This window comes from Plodia interpunctella, chromosome 6, assembly GCF_027563975.2.
Source record: "Plodia interpunctella isolate USDA-ARS_2022_Savannah chromosome 6, ilPloInte3.2, whole genome shotgun sequence".
Classification (NCBI taxonomy): Eukaryota; Metazoa; Arthropoda; class Insecta; order Lepidoptera; family Pyralidae; genus Plodia; species Plodia interpunctella.
The window spans coordinates 10060871-10071964 of record NC_071299.1 but is presented as its reverse complement, the minus strand read 5'-3'; positions in this window follow the sequence as shown (position 1 = coordinate 10071964).

Here is an 11094-nt window from a genome sequence, read left to right as displayed (position 1 = left end):
CTGAAGAAACAAAGAAAAACTTTTGATTCTTTCGCTTCGTACATTAAATTTAATTTCAAAGGGACGTGTTTTCGTCGCATGACAAAAACATTTTGTCAATTAAGGAGGTCCCTTGTCGGGAGCCGGTCATCGCCATCAGATCATGGTTGTCGCAATAACGCATCACCATGGAAACTGAAGCAACGTGAAGAATTTCAACACTGTAGGACAAGCGGATGTAGGAAAGCCGGAATATGTAACTATGCAAGACTTGAGATTACAGACAGAACGACAGACAACTTGACAGACGGGACAACTAAAAGCTTGTATGTAAAAAGCTAATTGACTGAGTGAACGAAACGAGCGAGATCTAAAAATGGACATGGGGCAAAAATAAATTATTTGTATGTATGTATGTATGTATTTACGTTTGTAACGCGATAACTTTGGAACCATTGGTCTGATTTCAATGGAATTTAAAAGGTATTTAGAATCAGTCAATAGAATTTTTAGATACGTGGGGCATCAAAATTTTTGAAATATTTACAGCTGTTCGCAAGGTCTAAGTTCGCGGCGAATAATAATTTTTATAAAACTCAACTCGCGCTTGCCCAGATTTTTCAGAAATAAAGCTAGTCGTATTTCATTGTTACTGTCCATATTACACTCGCACTTAGACATAAAACTAGGGGCGTCTTTGCCTGTAGAGCAGGCAGGCGCTTTGCACTAGGGCGCCGGTTGTCAGGGGGCGCTGAAAAGATTTGCAACCATTTTTTCATCTGATCGTCACATTTTGGCACAAGAAGGCCTACCACGATTCATACGAACACATACATTTAGCATTGTACTATCATTCACATGCTATCTCTTTTTTACAAATCAACTTAGGGCAAAAATACATTTTTTGTATGTATGTTTGTAACGCGATAACATTCGAACCGTTGTTGGTCTGATTATGATGAAATTGAAAAGTAATACAGGATCTGTCAATAGATCAGTCAATAGAATTTTTAAGTTTGTGGGGCAACAAAAACGATTAAGTCGTTTTTGAAATATTCACAATTTAGTAAAAAAAAATATTGTGTTCGCGAGGTCTGCGTTCGCGACGGATAACTAGTATTATATAGTACATAGTAGTAGCATTGTGTAAAAAAGTGAGAATGCTACGTGTTTTATGTTTCATGGTAGCCTCCAAGATGGCGCCAGGGGATTGCACTACGTGACGCGGGCGGTACGTGAGCAAGAGCCCATTCTACAAGAGGGCACCATGGTTACTTATACTAGGGTACTTTAAGCGCGAATTTTGATATATGAGGGCACCAAGGTATTGTTGGAGTACGGGCGCAACATGTTGTGGAGCCAACCCCGCATAAAAGTAACTATTTCCACGCTTGCATTCACTCCACGTTTCTTGGGATCCAGATATACTCGCTGTCAATGTTGGACGTGGTTTCAGTACAAGAAAAGGCGTATTTTCATAAGCTTTTAACTTGAAATGTATGTATGTAACCTATTATTGTACATCTCAAAAATATATGAAACTTTTAGGGTGGGTTGTACCGCCAACTTTTTACGTTAGCTTAAACGTGCGCAGAAAAACGCCATTTTGTCTAAACATCAGCGGCGCGCCGGTTAAAATCAACGTCAAATATGATGGTGCAACTCAGCCTTAGCCGATAGTGATTTCTGGTACATAATGTTACGCTTCAAAATCGCTGATAAAACATATGACGTGTGTGTTTAAATGTTGTAAACTATAAATAATATGATATGTATTTACTCAAATGTGTAATGTAACACTATCTATTGAAAGTTTGATGTCCCTGATTCCTTTCTGCAGCAGAAAACTGAACAACGCAGTATGACAGATGCTAAACACTACCTCAGTCTAGCTACGATACCAAAAACACCTAGTTTTATAACCTGTTCGTGGCTTAAGAGGCGTGAATTTGACTTTTGTTTTGGAAGAGGGTAAGTCATGCCCTCTCCATTCCAGTAGAAGTATCCAATGGCCACGTGTATAATTACAAATCGGTTCTTATGTGATAAAGTCTAAAATTATATGAAGTTGTATACATTCTACATACATGAACGTGACTAAATGTGTTCTACTATTTTAATTTTAGTACTAGCACAGTAAAATATATACAAGAGTACAACGTAGTACTAGCGAAGTCCAAACAGAAAAATCATTAGCAATCGCTTTTCTGTCTTCACTATGGTCTTACCATTACATATGCAGTGGTATATACTGAGAGTGCTGTTTGGATCCAGTGACTGTAAAACTAATTGGTAATGCGTGTGAATCGTTCACTAGAGATCGCGATTTAAGATTATAGTTGATTCATAGTTCAATGTTACAGAGATATCGGCAGTGCCACATCACACAGTTCCCGTGGGAACATTGGGGAGATTGCTACCACAGTTTAATAAAATTCGTGCAGTTTTTCGACAGCTCTAACGTTAACACCCCTTTTGGGTGTTATAAGTTCGATCAAAATCAAAACATTTATTCAGAAATTAGGCCTTCACATGCACTTTTTCACGTCATATTCTAAATTAAATGATGTTTACCAAAGCTACAAACTACTAGCATTTCGGAACGACCACTGCTGAGAAGAAATGCCGAAAGAAACTCATTCAAACAGTGTTGGTCCCTATTATGCCAGAAGGGCTTACCATTTTTTGAATATAAATTTATGTATAATTTTTTATCAGTAATATAACATGTAAGTACACAATAAAGTACATGGTCAAAAGGTATACTGAAACATATTATGATTGTGATCAAGTGCTGATGAAAGGAAAATATATATACTTATATATATATGTATAATTAACAGAACAAAAAAAACTTGACCGCTGTCTCTGTCTCTCTATCTGTGTACATGGCACCGTAGCTCAACAACGGGTGAACCGACTTGTACGAGGTTTTTTTATTTGATAGCTAATTTTTATGCGGTGATTCTTAGATATGTTTGATCAAAATCGGTTCAGCCGTTCAAAAGTTGTAACGAAATGAATATTGAAAGACAGGGGTTGGTTTTATTTTTGTCCAACAAATAAACTTGTTTTATGGTTATTCGAAAACCATCTTGGAGAATGTACTTTTTATAAACGCCGCACGACACAGCATATTTTGTGTGGTGTTCCAGCCTTATTGTAGACAGATGGCATACTTCTATATACCATTGCACATTTGTCTTTATGATTTATTATCGTAAATGTTTATGTATTTCATATCCGCTGGCGATAAAATGTGGAAGTTTGATCGTAAAATTATAATATAAATTATGCTAATGTCCGACAATCAAATAGGCGTATGAAATGATCTTGTTTATCTGTTCCAGTGTTTATAGGAATAATAATTGTTTTAGATGTTTCTATTCTGTATCATAAATTAATAATTACAAAAAAAAAAACTAACCTGACGATTACCAAACGGCTAGATGCCTGTGGATCGAAATGTCCCAGGTTCAAATCCTACTCGTGCCACATGAGTTTGTATACCAATTTGACTCATATTAGTTTTCATCGACCACCACTTGCTTCCGGTGAAGGAAAACATCGCGGGGGAACCTGCACACTGGTTGATTATTAACTTGTGTATGAAATGGAGAAGGCACAATGGCAAACCACTTCAAGAAAGTTGTTGTGTGTGTTTGTTTCATTCCACGAAATGAGGAATACTACTATGAAGAAAAAGAAGGTATATTATACACCGGCTAACATGCAAGTAATCGACTATACTAAATGACCGAATTATGCTTTAAAATAGTGTAAGTTCAAATAAATAAATATATTAGGACAAATCACACATATTGAGCTAGCCCCAAAGTAAGTTCGAGACTTGTGTTATGGGATAATAATTCAACGATACAATTTTTTAACTTATAAACATCCAAGACGCGGGCCAATCAGAAAAAGATCATTTTTCATCATGACCCGACCGGGATCGAACCCGGGACCTCTCGATTCAGAGGCAAGCACTTTACCACTGCGCCACCGAGGTCGTCTTTATCAATCTATCTTATATATATATATATATATATATATATATATATACCACCATCTAGCTTGCAACAGCGAATAAAATTTATTTCCATAAATGTGTGCAATATCAGAGCGCATGTGAATATCATATTAAATTCCCTTGAGTGAGCGCAGAGCGTGCTAACCACAATTGCATGCAGATCTTGAAATCCTGAATAGTTAGCTGCCAAATAGCGTCGGTGCCCTGCAGAGAAATCGTGCTAGCTGTAGACCGCAGCTGCGCCCGCGATATCCTATGTCTGACTGAGTTGGTTGATCAGCAGTCATGTTAGCTGATTCGTCATTTTCGTTAATTAGCCAGAAATTTAATCGTCAATTTCATAAAATTCCTTTGAAACCTGAAATTTTCCCGGAGTCGTAATTTTTCCCTAACTCGTCATTTACGACATCGAATCATTAAGTAGTTGTATACCAAATTCAATAAATGATTCGCCATCGAGGTCGTACATAACTATAGAAAGCCGGATATCAATACAGACGGCTGGAAATTGCACTCGGTGTCTGTGAAATGGTACAGAAAGGAGCTGGGGTGCTATTCTTGACGTACAGAATCCACTCGCAATTGTTTATTTCGAAATCATTCTACAGTAAGTGAATATTGACTCACTCGTAAATTGTAAAAAAAACAGCCTTATAAAATTGTTGATTTTCATTCTAATACTCAACCGTAGCTATCAATACTTCTATTCTTATATTAATACGAAAGTCTGTCAATTTTCAGTCTGAAACAGATATACCTTCTATCTGTCTGAAACAGATGTACCTATTTAGTTAATGATCTTAAGTAAAAAATAGGCAGGCATAGCATCCCGCAATTCAATATTTTTTTTTTTATAAAAATGTCATTTTTGACCCAAGCTTTATTGCAATATTGTTGCCACAGAGAATTATTGCGATCAATGTGTGACAAAAAAATCATGTGGGTGCAGTAAACCGTCGACGAGTTCCCACGTCTGGCGCCGTACCTGGATGCACGATTAGGTCATGCTTTAATAATGACGGGTGTACAAAATTTCAGCTCAATCGGATGAAAATATCTGCATAAAACTTGAATTGCAAGATTCCCGAGACATGGACACAAATATGTAATGGAACTAAATTGGTTCTATTATTGCAATGTGACTCAATCGATTGCAAAAATCGAATAGAAATTACTCAATTCATTTGGCATTTAAAAATAGCATCTAGATTTTCAAGTGATGTCTATGTTGGGTCTTTGTCGCTTCGGGTTATAGGGAAGATCCGTCGTCCTGCTTGAGCGACGGTACGCTGCACGATGTGATGCAGTGCTGGCCAGTACTGATTTAGTTAATACTTAACACTACAACTGGACATTGATAGTTTTAGATATAAATACACATAACACGTGTGTGACTTACACATAAGTCAAAAATATATTATCGATTTGTAGGACTGCCTTGCCGCTTTTGCCGCTCACCTAGGATACTGGACAATCTTGCAGCTTTTTGCTTGAAGCCTTTGATAGTGAGATACAGAGGAAGATTTATTACATTCACGTCTTTATCTTAAACGAGTAGACAGAGGCTTTAGTCTGTTTTGTGATTATTAAATAAGATCCTTATCTTCTACTAAAAACGCATTATATTCCTCAATAGTTTGTCGTTGAAATTACGTGGAATGAAATTTATATAATTACGAGAGGTTGTTTTATAGTTTACTATCTGCGTCCCGGGATCCCAGGGCATCGCTTCCGTGAGAATTTCCGGATAAAAAGATGATTATGATTCCAGGTTATACTCTACCCGTGTACCAAATTTCATAACAATCCGTCCAGTAGATTTTGCGTGAAAGAGTAACAAATATAAAGATATACACGCAAACTTTCGCCTTTTGCAATATTAGTAGGTACAGTCAACAGCACATCAAGTTTGGCGCTGGCGTGGTAATAGCGGCTAGTTTGCAATGAATTTGGGTAGGCTGATGTGCAGTTGACTGTACCACTTAGCTACTGTCCTGTCTGGTCTATTTACATAGAATTTTGAAGACGGCGTTTTGAAGATGTAAATTTTTCCACAGAGAGTTTCTTACTTGGGATATTCTTATGTACACTAAACATTTAGTTCCAGCAAGTACACTACAATCATAATGAATTATGACGCCAATAAAACGACTTTACGAGGTTTTTATTCTTAATTTCATATCCACTGACGCACAAGTACTTGTCGCACAGTTATTTTCTATGTGTAACGTGTAATATGTAACGCTTTGTATACCGATTTGGGGTAAAAACTTTAACTGTAGCATGTATAGTTTTTGAGATACAGGTGGGCCCTCAGACGACACTATGAGGACTGAGGGCCTTTCGTAAAACATCGTAATTCGCTTATTTGGCTTCCAACTTTACGAGAACTTTAATTCTTTTTAAAAGAATTGTGAACAATTCTTTTGGAATGTTCACTAAATCCCAGGCATAATTTCATAGAATTTCAAGAAGTGGGCCCTCAGACCACACGCGTATGATGAAATTAAATAGGGTGAACCTTGTGGTTCATCATCGTGCGTGTGATTAATTAATGATTGAAATGGAAAAGAAAAATTGTGGAATTTCTTTCATTCTAAATTCCATGTTATCGAGTGCAACTATTATTGCAAATTTAAATCGGTATTTGGTATTTCAGAAAAATAAAACATATCGTATTACTGAGAAAAATATTTGTATAGCTGATTTTTTTATTGAATTTGGTATACAACTACTTAATGATTCGAAGTTGTAAATGACGAGTTAGGGAAAAATGACGACTCCGGGAAAATTTCAGGTTTCAAAGGAATTATATGAAATTGACGATTAAATTACTGGCTAATTAACGAAAATGACGAATCAGCTAACATGACTGGTGATCAACCAACTCAGTCAGACATAGGATATCGCGGGCGCAGCTGCGGTCTACAGCTAGCACGATTTCTCTGCAGGGCACCGACGCTATTTGGCAGCTAACTATTCAGGATTTCAAGATCTGCATGCAATTGTGGTTAGCACGCTCTGCGCTCACTCAAGGGAATTTAATATGATATTCACATGCGCTCTGATATTGCACACATTTATGGAAATAAATTTTATTCGCTGTTGCCCCATAGATGGTGGTATATATATATATATATATAAGATAGATTGATAGAGACGACCTCGATGGCGCAGTGGTAAAGTGCTTGCCTTTGAACCGAGAGGTCCAGGGTTCGATCCCCGGTCGGGTCATGATGGAAAATGATCTCAAGAGCGTCACACGCGCGTTAAAGACTTTGTGGTCTAGCGTCTTTTGTCACAGATACTACAATACGTTCCGTAACAGATTTTCCATTGTGATAAATACTTAGATACATTTTTATTGTAACGTCGATTATGATTTTGTTAATAATAAATATTGTCAAACACATCATCCTTGCTATATGGGTACTATATTGAATTGTAACATCAGTTTAACACTGTATTCTTATAAATAAAGATTGATTGAATAATAATTCAATAATAATTGATTGATTGTGGATGAAATTCGTTCGGAATCTCATAATGGAGTCATGAGTTCAAATCGTATACAATAATACCTACAATGCAGTTGCAAGCCACAACGCTTCAGACAACAGAACACACAATTTTAGACCGTATGCAAACATTTGAAAGTTGTTTTCAAGTTAAATCAAGTTTTCAAAGAGCAATGCACGTATTATGTTATCCGCGAAGTATCTGAAGGTTACACATACCTTTATCTATGTAGATTATTCCACAATTCATTGGAATTAGGCTCAAATTGTTATCAATTCTGTTATTGCAAAAAAGTCGGTTCCTAATTTCCTTATCATTTACTTGATGTTGCCCCGGACTTCGCTCCCGTGGGCATTTTGAGATAAAATATAGCCTATAACAATCTTGGATAATGTACCTTTTTAATGGTGAAAGAATTTTTGAAATCGGTTCGGTAGTTTCGGAGATTACCCGCCTCAAACATACAAACTCACAAGCTCACAAACGCTTACCTCTTTATCATAATATAATAGTATAGATAGGCTATTCTTCGACTAGTCATATCAGAAACTTATTTCTAATGTTAAAAAACGAAATTTTATATTGAGCTTGTGTGACAGTAATGTATTGTGACGCCACAGATTTTGGACTCAAAAATAATTCTTATGAGACCGCAAATAGAGTAAATCTCGTAATTAATAAAACTGATCAATTACAGTGACATTAAATGATTGTATTTGGTATATTTAAATACCTATAGTCGTATAGATTAATTTTACTTTATGCTCAGTCAAGTAACCGATTAGAGAGAGATAGGTGAAAACAAATTGTAAATAGAAAACATGGGTTTAGTAAGTACTTCGGGAACACTTACTAATTCCATGATAGAAACGAATAAAAACATTCACTTATGACGAGTTGCTGTAGTCAATTTTGACGTTGATTTTAACCTGCGCGCCGATGACGTTTAGACAAAATGGCGTGCTTTACGTATGCACAGGTTAAAGTTAACTTCAAAGTTGGCTGGTGCAACTCGCTTGTAGTATTTTTGGACAATTTTATGAATGGCATAATCGGTCAAGGCGATCGGAGTGAATTTAATGCACCTTCTTGACAGCTTTTAATTGGACGTTGTACGTATACAACGTAACTTTACTTTTAAATTGATGACTTTGAAAACGTCAGAAGTGTTATTTTTACAAGATTTTATTTAACTGGTGTAGCGAGAACGAAAAAGAAAAAAATGGAAACACTATATTTTATCCGTTTTTTTATTTCAGATATACATAAGTATCAAGTAACTGAAATTATTGTTTAACAAAATAACGTAAAAAAAACGAAGTGGTGCGTGAACATTTTCGAAAAAGAGATGTTCCGATAGAAATGTAAAATTAATATCTCAATTTACGTCTTCATCCAAATAACAAATTATTTCAGTATTACGTTTGTGAGTCGATGTTGTATGTATGCTGTGCAGAGTTTGATAAGTTATAATGAATGATTTCATGGAATTTTTGCGTGTTTCATTACCATATATAACCCAAACTTAGACAAATTATTTGCCGCTGAAACTATATATTATTCCTGGGCTGGCTAAATTGGTCCAGACGAACAGTTCGAGACGAATGCTCGCATAAATTCTATCCCCCATTTCTCTCCACTCAATTACTCGATTAATTGGTCCATGAAGATTAATAATATCAATGGTTTTATTCCTAGTTGTTAGATAAATCATTTATTTAACCAGAAAATGCATTAGAGAAATTCTTGCATGCATTCTTGCACCTTCTTAGACACTTCTCGTAAAGAAGTGTCTGTGAAAGTGCAAGCAAATAAATGTAAATAATAAAATCCTGCGAAAAAAGCACTTCGTTTTAACATTGTCAATCACAAACATAACAAAAGCTTTATAGTTTAACAATAACTACAAATAGGGAGATCAAAAAATAATTTGTTTAAAAAGAACTTTGGATTTGAAAATCCATATACAAATTAAATTAAATAGATTATACTCTACTTGATGTTGCCCGGGGCTTCGCTCCCGTGAGAGTTTTAAGATAAAATATAGCCTATATCAATCTTGGATAATGTACCTTTCAAATGGTGGAAGAATTTTTGAAATCGGTTCGGTAGTTTCGGAGATTACCCGCCTCAAACATACAAACTCACAAACGCTTACCTAGTTCTTTATAATAATAGTATAGTGTATAATCGTCAGTTTAAAATCGGCTTGGTCCCGAGCTAAAATCGGATTAATTCAATTTAGTTCATTGTCAAATACATAATATATCAATGATACTTGATTTTGAGAGCTCTTAGTTCAATATCCATTCATGAACCGCGACCTTCGTAAGGGAGAGTCGAGGTTTCGTTCCAAAATGTTCTATGTTGTGTTCGATTCTCTTTGAAATACACAGAAATAGTAGCTATATTATTATATTTCGAATATTACAAGTTTATCTTGGTAAACTTGAGATGCCTTTAAGAAACGACTGCGGTGAAGTTTGTTGCGCCGCTTCTTCACCTACGCTTTGGAAATTTTTTGACGTCAATAAGTGATGTAAGTATATCTTAAATTATTGATATCCATGCGATGTTGACTAGCCATTTCTGATTTTCGGATAAATACAACTTTTGAAACTAGTTGTCAGAATTTATATAATTAGCTGTGCTCAAAAAGTTTTGAGAAAATAAATTAAATAGGGCTTTGGAGAAAAGGCTGCGGTGAAGTTTGTTGCGCCGCTTCTTTTTCACCTGCGCTTTGGAAGCCGGCTGTAGACTTAGTTTTAAGTAAACTTTTGATGTCAATGGGTGGTTCGCAGAGCGTTTCGACCGCTGCGGTCGCGCTCTCTATTTTGTCAAATTTTAACAAAGACAAGAATGAGTTTTACTATATGACTTTACATTAATCACTCTATACTGTAGTAATGTAAATTTTATTAATGATTGATTGTGGAAATGATTGATTGTGAAAGAAAGTTGTCGGATTGTCGTGATCGCGCAGCCGCAGCGGTCGAAACGCTCTGGAAATTCAAAATTGAAGAAATAATTTTGAGATACGACTAAAAAAATCTGAGACCAGTGTTAGTCGACATAAGAAAACTCAAAATTAACGATTAAAATGGAAATTATGGGCGGAAAAACAAACAAAACTGTGTCCCAACAAACTAGGTCAAATTTACCATGGAATGTTATGGCAAACTATTTAAAAATACTAAAAATGGAAAAGAACTAATAGGCTATATTGCTACTAAAGTAGCCTCAAGGCGCAGTAGTGTTTTCCAAGACATTGATTCATTACGCAGGCCTGACGCCGCTGTGCTTGGAAGATGGCGAATTGTCACGGAATCACAATTCGTAACATTATTTGTCTAATCCCCGGGGAAGCATTACTCACTCAACGCAGGAGTTTTCCGATCAATGAAGAAACTTGATTAGAGTTTTTGAGAAATTTTTGACGAACTTTATGCGAAGATAAAATATACTAGACCACTAGGAAGCTCCCATCCAAACATAGAATTAATTGAAAATACATTTTAGTATGTATGGCAAACTATTTAAAAATACCTTTTACGTGTGTGGGC